Source organism: Mastomys coucha, unplaced genomic scaffold (genome assembly GCF_008632895.1).
Source record: "Mastomys coucha isolate ucsf_1 unplaced genomic scaffold, UCSF_Mcou_1 pScaffold14, whole genome shotgun sequence".
In the NCBI taxonomy this organism is placed as follows: Eukaryota; Metazoa; Chordata; class Mammalia; order Rodentia; family Muridae; genus Mastomys; species Mastomys coucha.
The window spans coordinates 134,408,759-134,433,898 of record NW_022196896.1 but is presented as its reverse complement, the minus strand read 5'-3'; the positions used below and the strand labels follow the sequence as shown (position 1 = coordinate 134,433,898).

The 25,140-nt window shown below is 40.4% G+C and overlaps 1 long non-coding RNA gene across 3 annotated transcripts in view; it reads left to right on the top strand.

Annotated features, from left to right (window-relative positions):
• The window catches only part of LOC116088879, a 49,636-nt gene that overhangs the window by 12,577 nt on the left and 11,919 nt on the right, over window positions 1–25,140 (top strand). Inside the window, exons 2-3 of one of the 3 annotated variants that reach the window (XR_004118054.1) lie at window positions 19,826–19,921; window positions 23,700–23,822. This is a non-coding gene — a long non-coding RNA (uncharacterized LOC116088879). Of the gene's footprint in view, window positions 1–11,726; window positions 12,025–19,825; window positions 19,922–23,699; window positions 23,823–25,140 lie in introns of those variants that run through there. The other 2 variants (XR_004118055.1, XR_004118053.1) reach the window with 2 other exon arrangements.

The following is a 25,140-nucleotide window of genomic DNA, read 5'->3' as shown; positions in this document are numbered from 1 at the left end:
GGGTATGTGGCACCCACCAAGTCAGTGCCTTCTCTTGGTGCTTGTCTGTCATTACAATTAAAATTTAGAATATCTCAGAATATCCCTGGCTTTACCTTACAGAAGACATTGCAAAGTGAAAGAATCATAAAACTTTAACTTTAACACTGATTTTGAATGGAACTTGAGGGTGAATAATGCAGTGAATTGGCAAAAAAAAAAAAGCATTAATATTACAAATAAGTTAGAGGAACAATGACAGGAGAGGCTACTGTGGTTGTTATGCCTGTATAATATATCAATTACACAGATGGGATCCCCAGGTTTGAAGACAGTGAGGATTGTGTGGTCATACTTGCTCACCAGAAGCCAGAAGGCAAAATCTCCAATGCCACTTAAAAATCCAGTAGGGAAGTCTATATCAATTCACTTGTGGAGGTGTAGATCTTAACACATTATGACACATGGAGAGTCACAACATACATACTTTTTCTATAATCATGGAAAGGAAGAACAAAGAACTGATTGCACGCAGTATGTGGGATTTTTTTTTCTACTATGGCAGAATACTAAAGGGAATCAATTCAAGGGAGGAAGCTGAACCTTGTTCAGTTCTAATTTCCAGTGGCTAGAAAGAAAGGCTAGTTCTCCATAGACAAGCCACAGGAAGAGTACACGTGACTCTCTTGTGCTTTCTTTACAAAATAAATTAACACTAATACTTTGATACAATATTGGAGAAAGGAAGAGACTCAGATGTTATGAAGACTACTGGACATGTAACCTAAAAGAATATTGATTTAGCAACCCAAATAATCAGCAGATATCATCAAAAATAGAATAATATTTAGAAACTGTGCTGGGTCAGTTGACATAATGAAAGCTTAGGACCATCATTTATGAGCACAGCAAAGGCATCCACAGAGACAAAGATGGAGTCTATATATGGAACCTAAACTATAACCTAATACTTACTTATGCTGGTCTAAAGATTGTTGCCTATGGAGATCTAGCCTATCTAGAACAGATACCATATATAGCTAGAATCTGGTCACCTCTCTTGAGAAAAACAATTGGAACTTGGTGACTGGGTGACAAACACTAGGCTTCCATGATGGGGAATAAAATAGTTCAGCTGCTAAGCCTTATGGCAGTTGTTCTCAATCCATGAGGCATGACCCCTTTTGGAGATTGAATGATCCCTTCACAAGGGTCACATATCACATATCCTGTATATCAGATACTTACATTAAATTTATAACAGTAGCAAAATTACAGTTATGAAGTAGAAACAAAATAACTTGATGGTTGGGATCACCACAACGTGAGGAACTATATTTAAGGGTCACAGCATCAGGAAGGTTGAGCACCTTATAGGATAGATACATTTGTACATATAGATTTATTCCTCTGGTTTGCATGGCCTCTCTCTGCATCCTGCTCTAGAATTCCTAACATAGGCATGGAATCTCACATTCAGAGTCTAAGCAGGACACACAGGGGATAGTGAAGAAAAGACAGTGGACCCAGGATGAGAGTATTTATTGTGTACAAACCAAAGCACTCAGAATCAGCCACTGTGGTGTTGGCATGAAAGATTTGGCAGATCTAAGGCAAACCTGTAAAGGAGTGGTGTGTTACCCCGCAGGATGCTGTGCATCATCAAAATTCTCTATAAACAGTGTCCTGGTTTGGATGGCAATGTGAATCTGGACATTAAGAGACAGAAAATTGACTGGACACACTTCTTCTCACTCCAAATGTCCTATGTTCCATTGAGAAATACTGTATTTTCCATTCCTGTAGCATTGAGCTCTGCAGGGTTGGAGATTCTCCTGATGGTCAGTGTTCTTCTCAGAACTGTCTCATTAACCTACAAGACTGCCACCAGAGCACAGTGGAGTCTTTCTGTGTCCCAATAGGTAAGAGTTCGTATTTCCATTCCAATTGAGATAAATGGTTGAGATCAGCAAGATAAGCTGTACAATGAAGGAAGAAGGAGTGGTGAGCCACTTAAGTTCTTTGTGTCCCTTGCTTCTCTTGCTATATTTGCTAATGAAGACAAATTCAGTCTTGGCCTAAGAATACTGGAAGATTCAGACTTCTCATAAATGACAGTTTGGCACAGACATTCCAAGAAGCTGCTGAGACATACCAAAGTATTAACTGAGGATGGAAGCCATGAAGAATGGACAGCTAACAAGCCCATGGATAAGCACCATAAGAAACTCTGAGACCAACCACCTTGATAGGTCCTGACATTGTTCCATTAATATTCCCCTTTCTTGATCTTGGGAAAATTTGCCCAGGCAGCAGGGACAGCAATTCTCTTAATTTTGGGGAGAAAAAAAAATCTGCCTCTGCAAAAAAGCATAGGAATGATTTCCTAGGAGATCATAGGATTTTGGGTACCATGGACAGCAGCTCCCGGCCTAAATTTAAACTGTCTCTGGCTCTCCTGGAGATTACAGTGAAAGTCATAACACTGTGCTTCCATTCTCTTACCAAAGACAATAGAGCTGATTAGTAACATCAGCTACTTGCCTTCTGGTAAGAACACCACACGGGTGCTGAGACTCTATCTTAGCTTCCACTAGTAAGGACCCCACTAAAGAAGCTACCTCAGGCTCATGCACCTACAACTGGGTCTTTTTTGGTAGGTGACTTTGGCTTAACAACTATCCATGATAATAGATTTCTGAGTTGCACATAGCAATCTGATTTCTCCTAACTGCATACTTCGTCCTCTCTTCTCTCATGTGTGAGACACATATTGTTCTGAAGCTGCTTCCTATACATATTGCTTTCTCTCCTGCATCTTTCATGTGCTCTTCTCCAATAAAGTCTTGAATTATGAAGTCAGTGTTAGTATCTGAGTTCAAGTGTGTACCAGAAATTTATTCCCTAATGTAAAACAACTTATGGCATTTCTAATGGGAGATCTTGGTTAGGAAAAAGTCGATTCTACCACATTCCCTCATTCTGGGATGAGTATTTAGAGGACAAGGTGACATTGAGAAAACAAGATTAAATTTGGGAGAATTCACAATTTTCTCTAGCCTGGGCTTTGCATTTTCCTGTAAGCTGAAAATGGAACTCTCTAATATATTTTCTTGGCATTTGGATGATTTATCATTCTGTTTGTGTGAACATTAAGAACATAGAATGCAGATATTCTATAGACTTTAGAATACAAAATGCAGCCTTTTCCTAGGAGAAATATCAACTCTAAACCAACTGCATTGTTATTGTTGGGGGAGGGGATTGTCATAAACATGAATCCTGTGTCCACCTCTTCCATCAGCATCAGGATTTGCATTTTAAAAGGGCCTTGGGAAATGTTGTCTCAATGGGCAGGATAAGCCTCTCAGAAGATGACAACCTAACTATCTAACAAATGGCTTAGCATCTCTGAACTTTAACCTCTTCTGCTGCTGGGTGGAAGCAACCTGTGCCCATTAGCCTCTCAGTTCCAGTCTTTATTCTGACTTCTTATATTCCTCTCATCATTGTTTAGTGTGTTTCTTGTATGTTAATGTTGAATTTCTACTCTTACAGAGGCTGCAGTTTTAAAAGTGTTCAACATCCTTAGCCATCAAAGAGATACAGGTTAAAACTACTTTAAGAGTCCACCTCATCTCAATCAAAATTGTTAATAAAAGCTGGTGTACAGGATATTGGGAAAGGAGAACCTTTCCATACTATTGTTGAGACTGTAAAGTGATACAACCAACCACCTTGAAAATCAGTCTGAACACTTCTAAAAATCCCAGAAATAAAAGTATTGTATGACTAACTTATCCACTCCTGGGCATACATCCAAGGACTCCATATCATACCATAGAGATACCTACATATCTACAGAATTGCCTGCCTATTTATGGCTATCTTATTCCCAGTAGCTAGGAAGTGGAAGCAGCTGGGATGTCTATCCTAAGTAGGCAGCAAAGATACAGTTTGTACACACAGTGTAACTTTATTTTTTTACAAAAAAAAAATGAAATTTTCAAGTAAATGGGTGGAGCTGGAAACAATTATACTTAATAATGAAATCTAGACTCAGAAGGACAAATGCCACATGCTTTGTCCCATATGCATATCCTAGGCTCAGTGCTTTCTTTTGCTTGCTTAACTTAAAGTAGCTGTGAAAGCCAGGAGACTGGGGGGTATGTGGGCTCCTTAAAGGAAGTGGAGAGTAGAAGACAGACAAAATGGTTAGTGAGAGATAATCCTGAAGATGGAAGAGTTAAGGGAGAGGGTTGAGGGGGCTGGGTACAGGGAGAGTTAACTTGAAGGGTGTATGAAAGATCCAAATGGAACCTAACCATATTATAGCCCAATTTAAATGCATGAAAGAAATATTGAATGGAGATTTCAAATATGTCCAGGTAATGGTCCTCTTGGAGGCAGTGGGACTCCAAGTATAAGTACAAATGAACTACAAGTAAGGCATATCTGCTGGGATTTGTTTGTCCGAGAGGACCCAAAGGCTCTCAAAACAGTATTGGCATTTGTTAGTTGTCTTGGTTGCCCACCAGAACTAGAGAATGTGACTCTATTATGAAAGATACCATACACACAAGGTACAAGGTAAAAAGAAAGCAAGCTATCACTAAGTTTGGAATGTCTTCCAAGAGCAGGAAGATGCATTGTGAATTTCTGGGCATGGGGAATATTCTAGATGAAATATAGAGAGAAGAGCTGCAAAAAGCCATCCTCTGGTCATGACATAACCATTGCATTCAGGAAATGACAGCATTTGCCATGGGGCTGCACATGATTGGCTATGTCACCAAATACACATGTATAGTGGGTGGGTCATGACAGACTCTAGGAAATGAGGAATGACTGCATTCAGTTGTGTGTCACTAAAGAACACACTGCTTCCAGTAGATAACTGCAAATCCATGGTTACACAGAGGGCCTTGGCTAAAGCCAGTGGGTTACAAGACAAATGGGCATGAATGAGAGAATGGGATTTACAGGGGGATGTAAAGGAGATAAAAGTGGTCGTAATGACATGCATTGTATACACATACAAAATGGCCAAAGAACAAACTTAATTAAAAACATTCAATAATATTATTGATGAACATGAAAGTCATTTGATCATATATTTTCACTGAATTTCACATCAGATTCCAGGCCTTGATCTATGTGAATAACCAAAGTGTATATGACTGGCTCATGAAAACTCTATGCATTATGCTAGTGAAGCACTTGCATGTGCACCACTGATGAGACATACAAATAATTCATCTTCCACTGCCCTCTGCTGTGTCTCAGTTACCTATCACCCAAATAAAGTCTTGCTCTAAGATCTCTGTGGACATTTTCCCTAAACCCTTCACATATGATCCCAATTCACAGACTCATTAGACCTAACATTTATTAGTACTTAAAGGTAGGGGTACATGATTTAATGTGCTCACTTCAGGGCCTGCAGAAGATGCATTTCACTAAAGAGCAGAACCAGCCTAAAGGGGCCGCCTGACTCCTCCCTCTCATCCTAATAAAATTCAGTCATAGAAATGCAACAGAGCCCAGGCTCTGGACTGATGGCTCCAAAGCAAAGTTTCTCTCCCTCTCTCTTTTTAATCTTTGATCTCCACCTCTTTGCAGCTCAATTATTCACCTCACTTCAGACATCTAACATCTCCATCCATTTCCTAAAAATAAATATGCATGAAGTTTGGACCCCGAAATTAAACTCTGGGATTTTTAAGGTTGAATTTTTTTAAATGAAGCCAAATGATGGCAAATGCAAATACTGAATATAAATGTATATGACTGTATAATTGAATCACTTATCACTCCCCACACTGGAGAAAACCTTTCCACAAAAAAAATCCTCTCCTATAAATCCTGTCTAATTTTCTGACCATAAATCTTGATGGAGCTTGTAATCTAAATTCTGATTCATTGTTTTATCTTGAGTTGATCACACAATATTACAAAAAAAAAAAAAAAAAAAAAAAAAAAAAAAAAAAAAAAAAAAACAGCACTTCTGGGATTGTATTAAAAGCCCTTCCTATCAGAAAGTAGCAATGAATGCCAACATTTATATACTCAGAAGGCATATTGCAAACCCCCAAACGCCCAGCCAGTTGCAGAGACTTAAGATTTATGATTGCAATAACAACACATCACATTGCAATGTTAGGTATTAGCTTATTATTTCCTGCCTGCTTGTTTATAGATTTACAAAATCCAGCAGGTTGATCAGATTTATAGATTGCCAAGGCTGAATGTCTTTAGATAAAGCAAAACTACTTTATCAATTGACTTTTATGATCATTTACTATGAATCTGAGGTGTCCAAAAGAAGATTTCCTTGTGGTAATTAGAATATCCACAACTGCCTTTTGAAGAAACAGCAAGGGAGAATATATTTGTACATTCTCACAGAGGGTCCAGGAAAGCCCTGATGAGACTGCAGGTGATTGGCTTCAGAGTCCACACCTGCAGTGGTTTTGGAGGTGAATGTCCCCAAAAGCTCATGTGTTGGACAGTTGATGTCCAGGGAAGCACTCCTAGAAAGTGATGGGGTCTTCTAGAGGTAGGGCCTGGTAGGATGTCCTTAAGCTGTTAGATAGGTGTTCGTCAAAGTCGTCTTTACTTTTCTATTCACCTCATTACAAGCATAAGGCAAAGAAGTTCTTAGCTAAATCATCTTTCCAGACCACCATGTCTAAAAAATCCTAATTTTTTAATGTGTTCAAAGAACTCCCAGAAGTCTGCTGTTCTGGTAAACTGAAAGTTTTCTAATTTTCTTAAGCTACACTACCATTTGACAGCATCTTTCTTACCAGCGTAGGTAAAATAGGTTGTGTTGTGGTTGAAGCCTAGACGGTGGGATGCTTTTCCTTTGATGATAGCCCATGAAGTTATTAGAGCCACAGTGCTCACAGAGCAGGTGGACGGCCAGGCATCAGGCATAGGCAAACCTATCAATCTGTCTCTCCACCTCCCCCATCCCCCTTTACACACTCTTCCAGAAAGCAGCTTTGTGAAATAGAGGTATGGTAGATTTCTATGTTAAAAGTTTGGGCCAGGCATGGCACTATATAACTTTAATTCCGGTTTGGGAGGCAGGCATGAAACCATGAGTTCAAGATTAGCCTTGGTTGTATGGTAACAGGCCGTAGCTCAGAAAACCAAACCAAACAAAAAACCCTTAGTGGTATGCAACTACCTATGGGGTTTGTACTCATCACAGCCAGAGCACCCTGGTACTGCTTACAGCTCAGCTACATTGATCTCTTACTCTCTGGAATAGTCTAATCTTTAGCTTGTAAACGTTGACTCTGAAATGACATAGGCGATAAAAGACAGGAGTGGCACTCACTTCTCTGTTTCCACTACTGCCTGTCCAGATGCCATTGTTACCCCCACAGAACTGGATCCCTCAAACATAAGGAAGAAGAACCCAGACAGAAGGAAGAAGTCACTTGTTTCTATAGGAATATTGCCATACCGAAGCTTGCTCCTTCATCATTAATCACCATTGGAATGACATTTATAACCATGTGTAGTAGAAATTTGAGTGTCACCTTTTTTACTAAACTAAGCTCTTTCTTTTACTAATAACCAGCATATTAATATTCTAGTCTTCTTTTTGTAAAAGCAACTTGGGCTATAGGTTACAGTTTATCACCAAGGGAAACCAGGGCAAGAACTGCAGCAAGAACTGAGGCAGAAGTCGTGGAGGAAGGATGATTATTGGATGTTGACCAGGCTCATGTTCAGCTACTTCTCTTATGTAGCCCAAGCCCATCTGCTTAAGGAATATTTCACCCATAGTAGGCTGGGCCTTCTGAGATCAATTAGTGGTCAAAATCATGCTCATAGGCATGCAAACAGGACGATCCAATGGAAGCATCTGAGTTTCCTCTTTCAAAATACAAGATTAGCAATAACAACCAGAAAATAATGTCCAACCTTCAACAAAAGTGCTTCAATTTATAGAAGATGAACCATTGATTTCCATAGAAGCAATCAATATAGACGAGTTTTGAAATCTATCCTATGTTTTATATAGCTAAAGCCACATAGAAAAAAAGGGGCAGTTTTCATAGTTCAAAAAATGACCAAAACATCAATTTATAAGCAGCAAGAATCAATATATAATTAAGCAACTAAATTTTGCAGTTGATTAATGCTAATGTATAGCAGTACGTTCTAGGATTTTTATAATAAACCTACTACAAAAAGGAGATTGTTTCAAATTACATTTGAAAGTCAGGGCTGGATTACATAAGGGGAGGAAAGGGGAATTTTCAGGCCACAGGAATAGTGGAAGCAAAACACAGTCTGGCCTACGATGGCGGCAGGAAAAGAATGACCTGGAATGTTTGAGTAACTGAAAGTACTCCAAATCCAGAAATCATTCCAAGTGTCTTCATATGCTATAAACTTCGGAGAAGCTTACCCTGTGTGTCATTTGATTCACGAATTTCCATAAAAAAGGACATGAAGCCTGTATGGAAGGAGGGACAGTCAGGATATTGGAGCCAGGGAATCTGGCTGGAAAAACAGGAAGTCAGCCCAGAAGTGAGGTATGGTAGGTGACTAGCCTGGCTCAGGCCAGCAGCTTTGGTGTAAACAGTATAAAGTATGAAGGAAGGGCCAGTAGGGTTATTGAGCATCTGGATTTCATCAATAGAAGAGAAAAAAGAGCAATACCTAATGACAACAGAATTATCATCTTGAATAATACGATAATAATGTTGTTTTGACAGACACAGGATCTAATATGAATGGTGAAAAACCTTTTGCTTTTATAAAAAATGTCAAAATTGAAGAGTCCTCTTAACTGAGATTCTCTGGAAAACATCTGAAGGCAGTAATTAGGGCATGGGTATGTTATTTGGAAGGAGGTGGAGATACATGAAAGAAGAGAGTAGACATTCCCAGTGAGGCAGAGAGCTGTCTAGGACAGGTGGGCTGCTGGACAGACTGACACAGTCCTGCTTGCCAGGGGCATTCACTCAGCTACAGGACTCTCCACACAAGCATTGAGAGCAAAGAGGTTTCATATTGGTATATGTTCAGGAAGAGGAAGATTCAAAATGGCCAGGCTTGCTTTAGACTCCTGTTTCTCCTTACCCAAAGATCACTCCATGAGACTGCTAATCCTCCTCTTCACCTAGACTTTAGATTTCAGAGCCATTGAAAGTATGGCTAGATGAGAAGGCCCAGAACTCCAGGACATGCATAGTCAGCCAACAGCAACTGTGGAAATGAGTAAGGTTGTACTAGACGAACTGGATGAGGAAAGCTCTGCATGACAAGCTTTGGTATAATACATGTCTCTCCTGGAGAAATGACTCATCCAAAGAGTAGTACAGACAACTGAACAGACAAGATGAAATCCCAGAGGAGCCTTGAATTGGAAGGTGTGGAATCCAAATGTACGGTTTGGTCCCACCCTGGAAGACTGAGCATGCCACAGAAGGGAAAGGCGAGAATATAGCATTGGATGAATGAAGCTTTTGATGCAGTGCTATGGCATGTTCAGGCTGGTGTGCACCAAGAAGTCAGAGCACAAGAATGGTGCATCACCTCTCAAAGTTCTGGAAGACATGGAATCCAATGCAAAGGCCCCAGAAGAAAGATGTGGTATGTGGAGAAAACAGCTCTGCTCTCTGGTTTGCAGATCTCCACATGTGGAAGTGCTAAGCATTCTTTCACAAGGGCATTCATCCTACTCTGGGCACTGTTTTCTCATGCTCTAACCTCCAAAAGTCATTACTCTCTAACACACCACCTTGCGGATTAAGACTTCAAGATAAGAACTGATATTGGCAGGGAACACCAATGTCTCAGCTGCAGTATTCAAAGGTATTTTGTGAGGTGAAGCTAAGAATGAGGATAGCTTCAGTGTGGTAGCTGTAGACCCATATCCAGCATAGCAGAGTAGTGCAAAGGAATGAGGGTATATAGGGAATTGAATCTAGCACGGGGTTGGTCATGTTACTTAACTAATAGGATATTTCTATATTCTAAAACTAGGTATGGGATAAAACTTGTCTTTGTGATCCAAAAGCCTATGATTATAACAGCATCAATTTGGGGGTCTATAGCAAAGATCTAGAGATACTCAATAGTCAGGTGAGTAAATAGCATCAGTATCTCCTGTCTCAGGAGAGTTGTTACTGACAGCCACCTCTACAAACACAGTTATCAATGTGCATTTTCCTTACCTGAATTATCAACATTATGTCATTAACACCTTATAAATTCCAATTTCCAGGTATATTCCAGTGCCTCATAATTTCTACTATTGAAGAGGACACACCGTTTGTTTCACCAATAAGTACTCTCAGGTTCCTACTTGCTTTCACAGAGACACGGAGTAAACAATTTACTCTCTGTTTATGCCCTGGGATGTAGACAACTGGAGAAATGGATGGTCTCATCTTCCTTCACAGAAGCATAAAACCAATCTGCATAAAGCTTCACAGAGCCCACAGAGTGGCTATCAAGATAAGCATTGTGAATCCCAGGGCCTGTTTGTCATCCCATGCCTCTCTCTGCCTCTGCCTTCAGCACCTCCCACCCCATTCTCTCAATTCCAACCACTTTTCACTTTTTAAAGAGCACCAACTTCTCCTGAGTTGAAGAAACTGTCTTATTTAGGTCTCTATTGCTGTTGTAAACACCATGAATTAAAAAAAAGTAACTTGGGGGTGAAAATGGTTTATTTGACTTAGAAGGTTGATCATAGTTCATCATTGAGAGAAGCCAAAGAGGAAACTCAAACAAGGACTGAACTGGAAGCTGGAACTGAAACAAGGGCCATGAATGAGCATGGCTTACTAGCTAGCCTCTTGTGGCTTATTCACCTTGCTTTCAGATACCACTCAGAATCAGAGGTAGAACTGGACCCAGTACACTGGGCCCTCCTCTATTAATTACCAATTAAGAAAAGTCCCACACAGAGTTGCCTATAGTCAATTTGATATAGACATTTTCTCAGGTGATGTTCTACTTTGAAAGTTACTATAGCTTGTATGGAGTTGACAAAGGTTATGCTGAATAGAGACCATTTATGTACTGCTCTCTCTCAGAAATGAAAGTGCCTTACTGTTGTTCTGCATTCTACTTCACCTTTGCTTTCTGGTTAAGGATAACTTCGCCTCTGTAGTCTCACTGTGCTTCTGTCCTTTAGTAGCCGTGCATAGTCATGTTTCTCCAATGTGCCTACACCTACACAATGCTTGATACTTAAGACAAAGATCAGTGAAGAACATTTCCAAAACAGACAGAAGGCTACGTTCCATCAAGCCCTGGGTCATGCCATGTGCCCTAACAGACAGAAGGCTACGTTCCATCAAGCCCTGGGTCATACCATGTGCCCTAACAGACCGAAGGCTACGTTCCATCAAGCCCTGGATCATGCCATGTGCCCTAACAGACAGAAGGCTACGTTCCATCAAGCCCTGGGTCATGCCATGTGCCCTAACAGACCGAAGGCTACGTTCCATCAAGCCCTGGGTCATTCTATGTACCCTAACAGACAGAAGGCTACGTTCCCTCAAGCCCTGGGTCATGCTATGTGCCCTAACAGACCGAAGGCTACGTTCCATCAAGCCCTGGGTCATGCTATGTGCCCTAACAGACCGAAGGCTATGTTCCCTCAAGCCCTGGGTCATGCCATGTGCCCTAACAGACAGAAGGCTACGTTCCATCAAGCCCTGGGTCATGCCATGTGCCCTAACAGAAGGCTACGTTCAATCAAGCCCTGGGTCATGCTATGTTCCCTAACAGACAGAAGGCTACGTTCCATCAAGCCCTGGGTCATGCGGGTCATGCTATGTGCCCTAATTCAAGTAGGCTGGCACTTCGTGCAGGCAGCACTCCCAAATGCCAAGCAGGTTCATCATTGCAGACTTGCCATCGTTGAGGGATGGTTTCATTTCAGTGAACTTGATAAGTGTGGAAAACGTTGAATGGCTTTTTGTGGACAAGCAATCAATCCTTACCAAAACTAATATGGCAAAACCACTTAATTTCACGTAACAGCTCCTATTGTTTGGCAAAGTATGTTCATATTTTACATAAAATGTATACATATATTTGTTTGATGGTGTTTTACTCAGGATAATTCCACATATGTTTTATTAAACCACTGTACAGTTCATAGCCTTCACTTACTGAGGCAAATATCAGCAAAGCAATAGTTCAGTCAATTTGTATGGGAAAAGAAATGAGGTAGAGATAGGAGAGAATCAGGGTCCTACCAGTATGTAATGTGAATTATGTGCCATAGCTTATTTTAAATGCCTATGTGTAAGTGAACGCCATCTACTACAGGAATCAACTAACCCAGCATACAGAAATTACAGAAAAAAGTTTATCCATGTAATCATAAATGTTATTATTTTATGCATAGTTTAGTTAATGTATATAATATAATACTTACAATGACAATAAGTGACAGTTTTATTGATCTATGTATTCATTGTACTATGCTTATTTTATTTCAGAGAACACTTCCACTTTCATATAAAAAAGCTTACTGTACAACAGTGTGGTGTGTTGTGTTATTCTGACACCATCCTTACAAGTCTCCCATGAACTGTGTCTCCTGATTACATCCATCTGCCCTGTGCTTGATTTAATCCTGTGTTTGTATAAGTATGCTCTATGATGTGGTTTTCAAGCTGTAACCCTTTCTTTAAAGAATGCCTTGAAGCCGGGCGGTGGTGGCGCACGCCTTTAATCCCAGCACTTGGGAGGCAGAGGCAGGTAGATTTCTGAGTTCGAGGCCAGCCTGGTCTACAAAGTGAGTTCCAGGACAGCCAGGGCTACTCAGAGAAACCCTGTCTCGAAAAACCAAAAAAAAAAAAAAAAAAAAAAAAAAAAAAAAAAAAAAAAAAGAATGCCTTGAATCCTAATCTTCAGAATGCTTAACTCCCAAGGCAAAAACTGAAAGAAGTCACCTTCTGAAAGCAAATACATACATATGCTTTTTAAAGACATTGCCAATGTTTTGCAATGCAATTCACTGATGAGGAAAACAGGACATGTAAGAGTTGTTGGGCTGCTTATAGATAACAAAATTATATTGCACTGGGAGTCAGTCTCAGTAGATTTTAGTTTGTCTGGACACAAGCATTGTGTGTGTAATCAAAGTGACAAATACATCAATCTGCTTCACTGTGGTAAACTTCTTTATTATGTTCATTCCAGAACATAATGTTGTAGAGAGAACCTTAAAAAGGCACATGAAACTCTGTTATATTAACAAGTAAATGTTATGGGCTGGGGTATAGCTTAGTAGAAGGGCCACTTGCCTTCCATATACAGGACTCTAGTCTGGCTTTTATTAGCATTGCTAAATCTCAAAAACATGATGAATTTTTTATTAATTAAGTTATTCATTTACTTTATATCCTGATTGCAGCTTCTGCTCCCCAGTCCCGCTCCCTCACCTACCCTACCCACCATCCTCCCCTCCTCTTTTTCTCCTCAGAAAAGGGGAGGCCTCCTGTAGGTTACAACAACTAGCCTTGGCATATCAAGTTGTAGTAAGATTAGGTGCATCTTCATCTACTGATGCTAAGCAAGGCAACCCAGTTAGAAGGAAGAGATCCAAAGGGAGGAAATGTAGTCAGAGACAGCACCTGCTCCTGCCTTAGGAGTCCCACATGAAGACACAACTGCATGACTGTTACCTATGTACAGAGAGCCTAGGTCCATCCCAGGCATGATCTTCAGTTGGCAAGTTAGGCTCTATGAGCACCTATGGGCCCTGGTTAGTTGATTCCATAGGATTCCTTGTGGTGTCCTTGACCCTTCTGGATCCTTCAATCCTTACTCTCCCTCTTACACAAAATCCCCCAAGTTCCGTCTAATGTGTGGCTATGGATATCCTCATCTGTTTCCTCAGTTCCTTTCAGTTGCTGAGCGAAATCTCCCTGATAACAAATATACTAGGCTCCTGTCTGCAAGAATAGCAGAATATAATCAGTGGTGTCAGAGATGGACTCTCTCTCATGGCAATAGGTCTCAGGCTTAGCCAGTCATTGTCCTTCACTCAAATTCGGCTTCATCTTTTACCCCTGTTTATCTTGTAGACAGGACAAATTGCAGGCCTAAGGTTCTGTAGTTGAATTGATGTTCCATTACCATCACTAGATGTCTTGCCTGGTTTCAGAAGATGGTCAGATTAGGCTCTACACTCCCCGCTGCTAGGAGTCTTAGCTAGGGTCACTTTCATAGATTCCTACAGTTTCTACTATCCAAGGTTTCTAGCTTGTCCCAGAGATTCCCCCCTAAACCAGTTGTCTTTCCTAGTACTCTCTCTCCATTCTCCTTCCACCTCTTCCTGCCTACACTGCTCTCCAGCCCAGTCCTCTAGCTCTATCCACCCTTGATGTCAAATCTATTTCCCCTTCTCAGTAAGACTCCTATCCACCATGCCTCCCCTGGTCACTTATGCATATTATCATATCATGTGTGAATAGCAATACTTTGACTTCTTCCTTTCTAATTTATATCTCCTTCAGTTGTCTTATTGCTGGAGCTAAAACTTCAAGTACTACATTGGATAGATAGGGAGAGAGTGGACAGTCTTGTTTTGTCTGTGATTTTAGTGTAATTGCTCTAGCTCTCCATTTAATTTGATGTTGGCTATTGGCTTGTTGTATGTTGCCTTTATTATATTTAGGTATGTGCCTTGTATTCCTGAGCTCTTTTATCATGAAAGGATTTTTGGATTTTGTTAAAGACATTTTCTGCATCTATCAAGATGATCATGTGGTTTTCTTTCAGTTTGTTTATATGGTCTATTACATTGATAAATTTTCATATGTTGAACTATCCCTGCACCTCTAGAATAAAGCCTATTTGATCATAGTGGATGATGATTTTAATGTGTTCTTGGATTTGGTTTGTGAGAATTTCATTGAGTATTTTTGCATTAATGTTCATAAGGGAAATTTCTCTGAAATTCTCCTTCTTGTTTGAGTCTTTGTGTGGTTTAGGTATCAGGGGGGCAGTGACCTCATAAAATGAATTTGGTAGAGTCTTTGAAAGTCTGGGATTCTGTGCTAAAACCATCTGTCCCTGGGCTTTCTGGTTGGGAAAATTTTAATGACTGTTTCTATTTCCTTAGGGATTATAGATCTATTTAAATTGTTTATCTGAGCCTGATTTAACTTTGCTAAGATGTTGCTGTATGTTTTCTTGTCCATACAAGATTTATGTATTTAGATTTTCTAGTTTTGTGGAGTATAGGCTAGTGAAGTAAGACCTAATGATTCTTTGGATTTCCTCAGTGTCTGCTGTTAAGTCCCCCTTTCCATTTCTGATTTTGCTAATCTGGATACTGTCTCTCTGCCTTTTAGTTAGTTTGGCTAAGGGTATGTCTATCTTGATTTTTCTTCCTTCCTTCCTTTCTCTCTCCCTTTCTTTCTTTCTTTCCTTCTCCCTTTCTTTCTTTTTTGTTTTTTTGTTTTGTTTTGTTTTGTTTTTGAGACAGGGTTTCTCTGTGTAGCCCTGGCTGTCCTGGGACTCACTCTGTAGACCAGGCTGGCCTAGAACTCAGAAATCTGCCTGCCTCTGTCTCCCAAGTGCTGGGATTATAGGTATGTGCCACCACTGCCTGGCTTGATTTTTCTTAAAGAACAATCTTTATCTCCTTGATTCTTTGAATTGTTCTCTTTTTCTCTACTTTGTTGACTTCAGTCTTGTATTAGGTTATTTCTTGCTATATAACCCTTTTTAGGTATGTTTGTTTGTTTGTTTGTTTTTAAACTTTCAGATATGCTAGACAAGCCATTCAAGCCAAACAATAACTTCAGTCCTGAAGTAGTCCAAATTCACCCTTTATCAATTTGATACAAACTATCTTGCCAAATAAAATATTATCACTGTGATAAAGTAGAAGCAGCAGAATAATATCTCACACCAGCTTTGTCACCAAAAGATTAGTATGATTAACATGTAACTGACAAAAAAAAACCCACTGAAAAGCTACTAAAACTAGACTGTCATCTCCACTGTCAGCCTGGAGCTGGGGATTTTCTATTATTGGGAAACAGTGAAGAGAAAGTCTTAACGAATAGGAATAGAAATAATCTCGATAATAAGAGGGACTAGACACACACAAAAAAATAGCATGTTTATAGTCTATTTTTGAAATTTTTCTGTTCAAGGATTTTTAATTACCTGGAGCATGTTTGTTTTCTATTGTGCCTATAACACATCAGCACTAATCAAACGCACAGGCTTAAGCCTACACACTTAACAACAAACAGTCCTATAGGAAATAAAGTTTGGTATAGATCTTGCTGGACTAAATGAAAGGACCCAGAGCACTCTCTCTTTGTGGCTATATGGAGACAGAATCTCTATACATTTTATGGATTCTAGAGTCTACCTGCATTATAAAATGAGGGTCTAACACAGCAAGGACAACTTTCAAGCCCAATTCTTACTTTGCCACATAGAAAAGCCCTCCAGCTTGAAGGATATGGGCTTTATTCAACTAAGCCTTACTGAGTCACCCAGGGTAATATTCCACTTTCAGAGTTTGTGATGTTTTGAATAGGAATGGCCCCATCTACTTATGTGTTTGAATGCTTGATCATAGAGAGTAGCACTATTAGGAAGGTGTGACCTTGTTGGGGGAAGTATGTCACTGTGGAGGTGGACTTTAAGGTCATATATGCTCAAGTTAGGCTCGATGGGAGAGACAATCTAATGTAAAACTCTTGGCTCCTCCAATACCATGTTGCTTGCGTGCTGCCGCGCTTCCTGCCATGATGATAAAGAACAGCTGAACCTGTAAGCCAGCCCCAATTAATGTTTTCTTCTCATAGGGTTTGCCTTGGTCATGGTGTCCCTTTATACCAATAAAACCCTAAGACGGTATTCTTGGCTTCTGTAAGGTAGCATTATGCAACATGCTTGGGAACCAGAACACAGATGTTTTGGAAGTGGGTTCTGTCACTACCACAGAATTTAGCGAGGCACTTTTCACTAAAAGACCATGATCAAATGTGTATCCAGGAAGGAGCAATATGAAATTCTGCTTCCATCAATGTACATACACAGAGTACCTTTCATGTCTAAGCTGAAACTCCAAGTACAAAGGGGTAAGAGATATAGAATAATTACTTTCAGAATCTAAGATTTAGTACTGGGAAGAAATAGGTCACAAGGATTCACTGATGAGTTAGCCCAGCCAACTCAGTGATTTCAAGGCCAGTAAGATATATTGTGTTAAATAAAAACCCAAGGAACAGTAACTAAAGTTGTTCTGGCCTCTAAGTGCATGCACACACATACACTTCCACACTGCACACAAGTGCATATACAATATGTGTTTCTTTGTTAGTGTTGTCATTTCTTTGATAAAACACCATGATCAAAGCAACTTGAGGAGGAAGGGTTTATTTAGCTTACCCTGTTTTGTTTTGTTTTTTTTGTTTTGTTTTTTGGATATTTTCTTTATTTACATTTCAAATGTTATCCCTTTTCCTGGTTTTCTGCCCCCCCCCAGAAACCCACTATCCCATCCCTCTCCCCCTGCTTCTATGAGGGTGTACCCCCACCCACCCACCTGTCCTACACCTTGCCCTATACTGGAGCATCAAGCCTTCACAAAATCAAGGGCCTCTCTTCCCACTGACAAGGTCATCCTCTGCTACATAGTTGTTTGGAGCCATGGGTCCCTCCATGTATACTCCTTGATTGGCGGTTTAGTCCCTGGGAGCTCTGGTGTGGGGGTCTGGTTGGTTGATATTGTTGTTCTTCCTATGGGGTTGCAAATCCCTTCAGCTCCTTCAGTCCTTTCTCTAACTCCTCCATCTGGGACCATGTGCTCAGTACAAAGAATGGATGCAAGCATCGACATCTGTATTTGTCAGGCTCTGGCAGAGCCTCTTAGGAGACAACTATATCAGACTCCTATCAGCAAGCACTTCTTAGCATCCACAATAGTGTCTGCATTTGGTGACTGTATATGGGATGGATCCCCAGGTAGAACAGTCTCTGGGTAGCCTTTCCTTTAGTCTCTGCTCCACACTTTGTCTTTGTATTTTCTCCTCTGATTATTTTGTTCCCATTTCTAAGAAGGACCAAAGCACTCACACTTTGGTCTTTCTTCCTCTTGAGCCTCATGTGGTCTGTGAATTGTATCTTGGGTATCCCAAGTTTTTGGACTAATATCCATTTATCAGTGAGTGCATACCATGTGTGTTCTTTTGAGATTGGGTTACCTCACTCAGTATGATATTTTCTAGTTCCATCCATTTGCCTAAGAATTCCATGAATTCATTGTTTTTAGTAGCTGAGTAATATTCGATTGTATAAATGTACCACATTTTCTGTATCCATTCCTCTATTGAAGGACATCTGGGTTCTTTCCAGCTTTTGACTATTATAAATAAGGCTGCTATGAACATAGTGTGGCATGTGTTCTTGTTATATATTGGAGAATCTTTTGGGTATATACCCAGGAGTGGTATAGCTGGGTCCTCATGTAATACTATGTCCAATTTTCTGAGGAACCACCAGACTGATTTTTCTATCACTCTTCATCATTGAAGGAAATCTAGACAGGAATATGAACAGTATAGGCAGGACCTGATGCAGAGATCATGGAGGGATGCTGTTTATTGGCTTATTCAGCCTTCTTTCTCATAAAATCCAGGACCACTAGTCCAGATATGGTACCACCCACAATGGACAGAGCTCTCTCCCAGAAATCGCCAATTAAGAAAATGCCCTACAGGCTTTCCAATAGCCTGATCATATGGTAGCATTTCCTTAATTGAGATGCCCTTCTCTCAAATGACTTTAGCTTGTGTCTCATTGACATAAAACTATCCAACACATATTTACTGCTAAATGTGGTGCATAAGTAAGAGGGGGTTCCAATCTTCTTCAACTGTTAGTAACCATGTACTGTCACGGAGCCTTTTTTGCTATGACTACTTCAACTCTTTCCACCCTCTGCTGCTTCATCTGAATGATGGAGTTTGTTTCCATTATCGTGTGGCTGAGCAGATGCAATGATGTTGACTATCTACTACATTGCTCCCATTGTGTCATGTACACAGTATACAGTGGTTGTTCATATAGTCCTGGTGAGCTGGTCTTCAGTGCATCTTCATGCCTTACTGCAAAGGGTTCTTTACTCTTGGTGCATCACATACATACTCACTTCTGTCAGCACATTTTGCCAAGTTACTTTTAAGGAAGATTTGTACCTCTTTGTACTTTCACCAACACTTTATAAGACTCCCTACCTAATGAATCTTCCACAAGAACTGTTAAAGCATGCAAATTTAATTAGCAGTATTTAATCAGGATACAACATAAACACATACTTCTTTTATCAAATAGAAGCCAAATTATGATACTTTCTTATATTATTTAGATTGATTTTGCCTTAGTTTCTCCTTTTGTAAAATGAAAATATATGTGTCTGTGTTGGGAATAAGGATATATTTGGACTAACCCACAAGTGTAATGCTGTTTTGAGAAGACAGAATGCTATGGGGGCCATATGATTTCACCACATGGTATGTTCAGAATATCCCAATCAAAATCAAGTACGCATTGAAAGCAAGTTCTGAACACAATTTAGCTGATAAAAGCTGTCAAGAAGGCAAGCTTGTTTCTTTTTAGAGCAGCTGGCTTCTCTGAATTGCTTAAGCTGTACAGTAGCCTTGCAATTATGATGTGTATGTCTGTGAGCTTTATTCTTACAAAATCATCTCCATGTGGATCTGCTTAGTCATTAGTTTTTATGGTGGAAGTCGAATGCCTAACGAAATTGCAGATTTCAACTGTTTTATGGTCTCTAAGAAAATCTCATTTACCACAGAGTAACTATGAAGCAATGTGACTGACAGATGGAAGTGTGTGCATTATTATACATGGAAGAAGGAAATTGGTTCCAAGGATACACAGGGAAACAAAGGTGATAACGTTTTTCTGCAGTCTCTTTCCTCACTTCCTCATTCTTTCAGATTATTCACAAATTTAAGCAACCTGCATTTATTGGCACCAACTTGAATTGAATGGGATATTAACGCTTTCCTAAAAAGCTCCCATATTGTAAACAGAAATCTACAGGGCCAATTCAGCTTTAACTACACTACTTGTCTTGGGAATTTTTTTTTTTTTGTTGGAGGTTTTACAGGAATCAGTGATGGCAGAGTGGAAATTCTCCAGTACATGATTCAAAAGGAGCATGAAATGGAGTCCCATTCTCCCATTCTCCCAATCTCATGGGATCTAGAGATTTATGTTGCACTAATTAAATTGAGTGGGGTCTAAATAGGATGAAACAGGCTAGATCAACAACCAGAAAGACAAATCTCAATCTCTTTCTCTCTCTGTCTCTTTGTCTCTGTCTCTGTCTCTGTCTCTCTCTCTCTCACTCTCTCAGTGATTTATCTGTCTACCTTTCCATTGCCTATAATGAATGAAAATATGAAAACTGTAAATTCATGAACAACTAAATTGTAAAATGAACAGGCCATACTCCCCAGGATAGTATTTTAATTGTGTTAGGGGCTCTGCTTGTCTTGCACTCCTGTACTTGGGTATATTATGAAAACTGATTTCAACAGACCGTGTGAATGATGATGTTTTGGAGAAGAAAGTTCTTAAGTGGTAACAACTACATTTGCAGTTGGACAAACGCAGCATCAATAGTTATTTGTGATTTCATCCAGCCCTTTTGAGAGGACTGGTGGTTGCAACACAGCTTCCCACTCTTCTTCATGTTACCCTCAACCCTATGACCTGACTTAACTGGTCTAGGTAATGGACCTCCGTCCTTACTTTTGGCTTCTGGTGGATGCCAGCCAATGATTAGCAGTGACTAATGGTAGGAAGTAGGAAGTTCCATTCCCTCCACCTTTGCCTTCCTTCCTGGGACTGTCGCCTGATTTCATCCATCTACTGAAATGTCCACAGTCCTTGATTTGTGATACTGTCACTGACTCAAAACCTGGACCCCTGTCATGTTTGCCCTGGCGTTGGCATGGTGCGTTCTCATGAAAACACATCATTTTCTACTGGATCCCCTTATTTGTGCCCTCGTTTTTTTCCAGAAGTACTTAATTTTTTTCCCCAGCAGTTCTGTATGAACTACTTCCTGGCAAGTCTCCAGTGATGAAATTGTCCTCCTTGGCTATTTGTTGTGAAAACCCGGCCTAAGAAGCAACCTATGTCCTTCCTTACATTGCATGTAAGATTAGCCATCAACATCTATCCTGTATGGCCCTACAAATGTCACCAAGTTCACCCTTTCCTCCTCATGCCCTGAATGGAGCTCTAGTTCACACGACCCTTAACATCACCTGTCACATGACCCTTGACATCACATGCCAAGACAATACATAGAAGCAAACCACATGAATCCTAAATTTCATTCCAGTAGCACCGATAGCCATCATCACTGTATGGTAACTGTTGCAGCCTCTAAACTCATCTCTTTTCTTCTTCTAAGTTTTCCAGTGCATGTCCTACAGAGCTGGGAGTTCTTGTAAACACCCACATCTAATCCCATCCCTTCCCAATATAAAGTCTTCACTGGCCTCTCAGTCCATCTGGATATCTTTAGTCTTTGGTGTGCATTCTAGGTGCTATCAATATGTCTCTAGTATGTATTTCTTCTATATTTGCTTTATTCTATGTAGGGATTCAGAATTGTACCCAACGCCCAGAGGTTGTTGATAGGTAGGATTCAGATGAATGTGAAAAAGAATATCTTTCCATTTAGAAGTATTTATTATGAAATCCTAGCCCTCTAATGGCCATAATACCTCAAGTTGAAGCTAGCAAGTCCCCACATCAGTGGTAAAGTGGAGAGGGTTTCCATGCTGGCAGGGAACAAGTTATAGACCATTTTCTAAAGCCTTGTCATGAACAACTGGCCACAAAGATGTCATCGACCTGTCCCTTTGTATAAAACCTGACTCGGCTCAGGTTTTTGTCTTATCATTTGTGATTGGATCATCAGTGGCAGTTATACCACACCTACTGCATAAACCCTTGTTCTTAAGAAGTCTTAGTGCTGTGTAAAGCAGTCAGATCAGTTCCACACCTAAAACTGTACCAAGAGCCTTGGATTACCACTACTGAAAGACAAGCCTTTGGGGAATCTAATTTTTCTGAGCATGGTGTTTATCAGTCTGCAGAGTTTGTGAGATCACCCTTCAGGGAGAAGCGATGTGCTATCATGTGTGTTTGTGTGTATCTTTCATACTATAGAGATAGCTATCTTGTGTAAGACCAGGAACTTTTCACCTCATGGCTATCCCTGCAAACCCCTTTTGCATTAATCACCATTTATGGACCACCCTCACTATCTCACCAACGTTATTCAACAATTTCAATGGCTTTTATTATCATATAAAAGCCCCATGTCTTATGAGGACTGAGATATAAAAATAAAATATGGTTTCATTTCTCACTTTGTTTAAGAACTAACAACAAACCAGATCATTATAATCCACTTGATTGGCACTAGCCAGGTCATTATAATCCACTTGATTGACACTAGCTAGAAAAGAGATTAAATGTTTGGATTTGTAGGAATGAGGGCATTAGGAGAAGGGGCATTTGAGGGGGCAGCAAAGGCAAAGGGGGATAGACTTGCTGCCCGAGAATATCAGGAACTTCCACACAGATGTAATAAGACAGTACTTGAAGTCCCAGGGAGTTTCGAACAGAAAAGAAAATAGTAGATGGAGTTGAGAAATTAGCAGTGCTCAATCCTAGTGTCCTGTCTAATATGATAGGGAAATGAGATTCTATCTGAATTCCCTTTACTAACTTAGGGAATGGAGATTCTGGAAAGCACTGGTTTTGCCCTTGACATTGTGATCGATACTAGATCAGGAAGGGGCTTCAGGACTTGGAAGAGAGCTCAGAAATTTTGAAGCCCAAGAAATCGTTGTCTGACCTCACATAGCTCCCCTGTGGTATTCTCACCAACATGCCACCGGCTTACTCTGCATTGTCATCCATTTGAAGTTTAGAAGGGGCCAACTCAGATGGGTATAGGAGGAGAAAAATCATTTTAGACAAGGACACTCAAGGGACGCATCTCTGAAAATTCCACCGATTGAAGCCAATTCTCTCAATTGTGGAACACTGGAGCTCTGGAGCTCTGCACAGGCAGGAAGTCAGGTGGATCCGCAGAGGCCAAGTGCGGGCACAGCTGTGTTGCGCTTGTAGTGCCTGCAAAGCAATGACAAAGAAAACACTCTTCCCGCTGTGGAAGAATGCTCTCTGATTGCTTGGGGAACAGAGATGGAAGAACACGCGGAAGATATTTTAAATCCTTGGCCTTTGAGGAATTATCTTGAGTGTTCTCGAAGGTTATTTTGGTGGTAAAATGCTAACCTTGCAATTTAGGGTCTGAAAACGTTGTTGGCTTAAGGATACAGCAGGGCAAAAAACTGCTTCCAAATTTTACGGAGACGCCAGCCGTTCAGCCCCTAACATCTCTTTCTTTTGCCTCTCTCTCCTTGTCCTGACTAACCTAGTACCCAGACCAGAAGAAAAGAATGTGTTAGTTCAGCTATAAGCGTCCAAATACAGATTCGAGTTTTCTGACTGTCTTTTATGCTTTAAAGAATAAAGAATGTTTAAAAGTCGAGACAGATAAAATGACCTGCTGCTCTCAAAAACACCATGCCTAACACCGTGCCTGGTTCATCTCATTAATTCTTTACAAACAGAGTCAAGAATTCTGTCTCCAGATCTGGTAAACATATCCTGTAGCATGCGCACCTCAACTGGTCAACCATCTGCTATGAGAATGGCTAGAACCCGTGACCTGCTCCCAAGCGAAGATAATAAAGGTACCAGGACAAGACACTGGTGACTGTGTAACCTTATGTGAATTTATCAAATGTAATTAAGGTCCTTAGGAGTTAATTGAGTTCATCAAAAGGCAAGTTAGCCCACGACCCTTGCCTAATCTATTCAGCCCTTAAAGACCAGTGTAGAAAGTCTTTAAACCCAGATTCAAGGAGCATAAGTATCCTCCCCCAGTAGCCCTGGTGTAATATCCGCAACCATGCACTTGAGTGCTGTAAGAAAGCTCTCCCCACAGCCCATAAGCTCCTGTGAGGGCTTTGTTGGATGAGACCACAGGATGAACCAAGGCATTAACTGAAACATTGTGAGACCCCAAACAGAGGACCCAGCTAAGCCCTGGAAATAAAGAGAAAATAGCCCAGTGTTTGAACTATGTTTTCATGTAGCCATAGAAAATTCACTGACATGCTCTCTGGGCGGGTATTTTCAACTGCTTTACAGATCTGTTGCTTTTGCTACCGATTTTTCTGGATGCCATTTTCCTGTAGTTTTATTTGTCTGTGATTATTTTGTTTTCTTTTCCTTAATGATTTATAAGATTTAAACAGTTACATCCACCAAGGAGCTATCCAACTGACCACTTTATGTGTCAGAGAGCTGTGGATTTCTTGATGAAAGCAAAAGCAGTAACTCAGACAGAGCTTAATCTTTAAAAACTCTGTCCTGTTCCAGCCTCTGTTGCCTCTGAAGTCTCTGATCTAGAATCGGGGAATATTCTTTGAAACTTCAGCATCTATGAGACATGGGGTTTTAATGCGCAGAGAGAAATACAGAGCACTAGGCTACCTGCTGTCCTTTTATGGTGTAAACATTTTTAAAGGCCCTCGTGGGGACAGAGGGATAGCTTGCCTTGAAAACATGAGAACCTAAGTTTAACCTCAGGAAAATAGACACATTTTCTCTATGCCATGGAACAGCTTCCTAAAGGGGATTGTCTTTGAGCTCAAAATGCAGTCTCACATATAAACACTCAATGCCTTTTGAGTCACGCTGTATTCCAGGTCCAAAGTTTAAAAGTCTGATTGGGCTAAAGAATTCTGAACAGGTTTTACAGTTTTGTGTCATTTCCCAAAAGTTGATGTAGAAAATATGATGAAAAGAAAAACATCCTTGGGGGTTGTGTTTGCAGTATAGGGATACATGTTAATGAAATTGCATGGATATTTGAGGAATTATTTGAGAGTTCTGTCTCTCTCTCTCTCTCTTCCTCTCCCTCTCTCCCTCTCTCCCTTTCCCCCTCTCCCTCTCCCCCTCCCCCTCCCCCTCTCTCTCTCTCCCTCTCCCTCTCTCTCTCTCTCT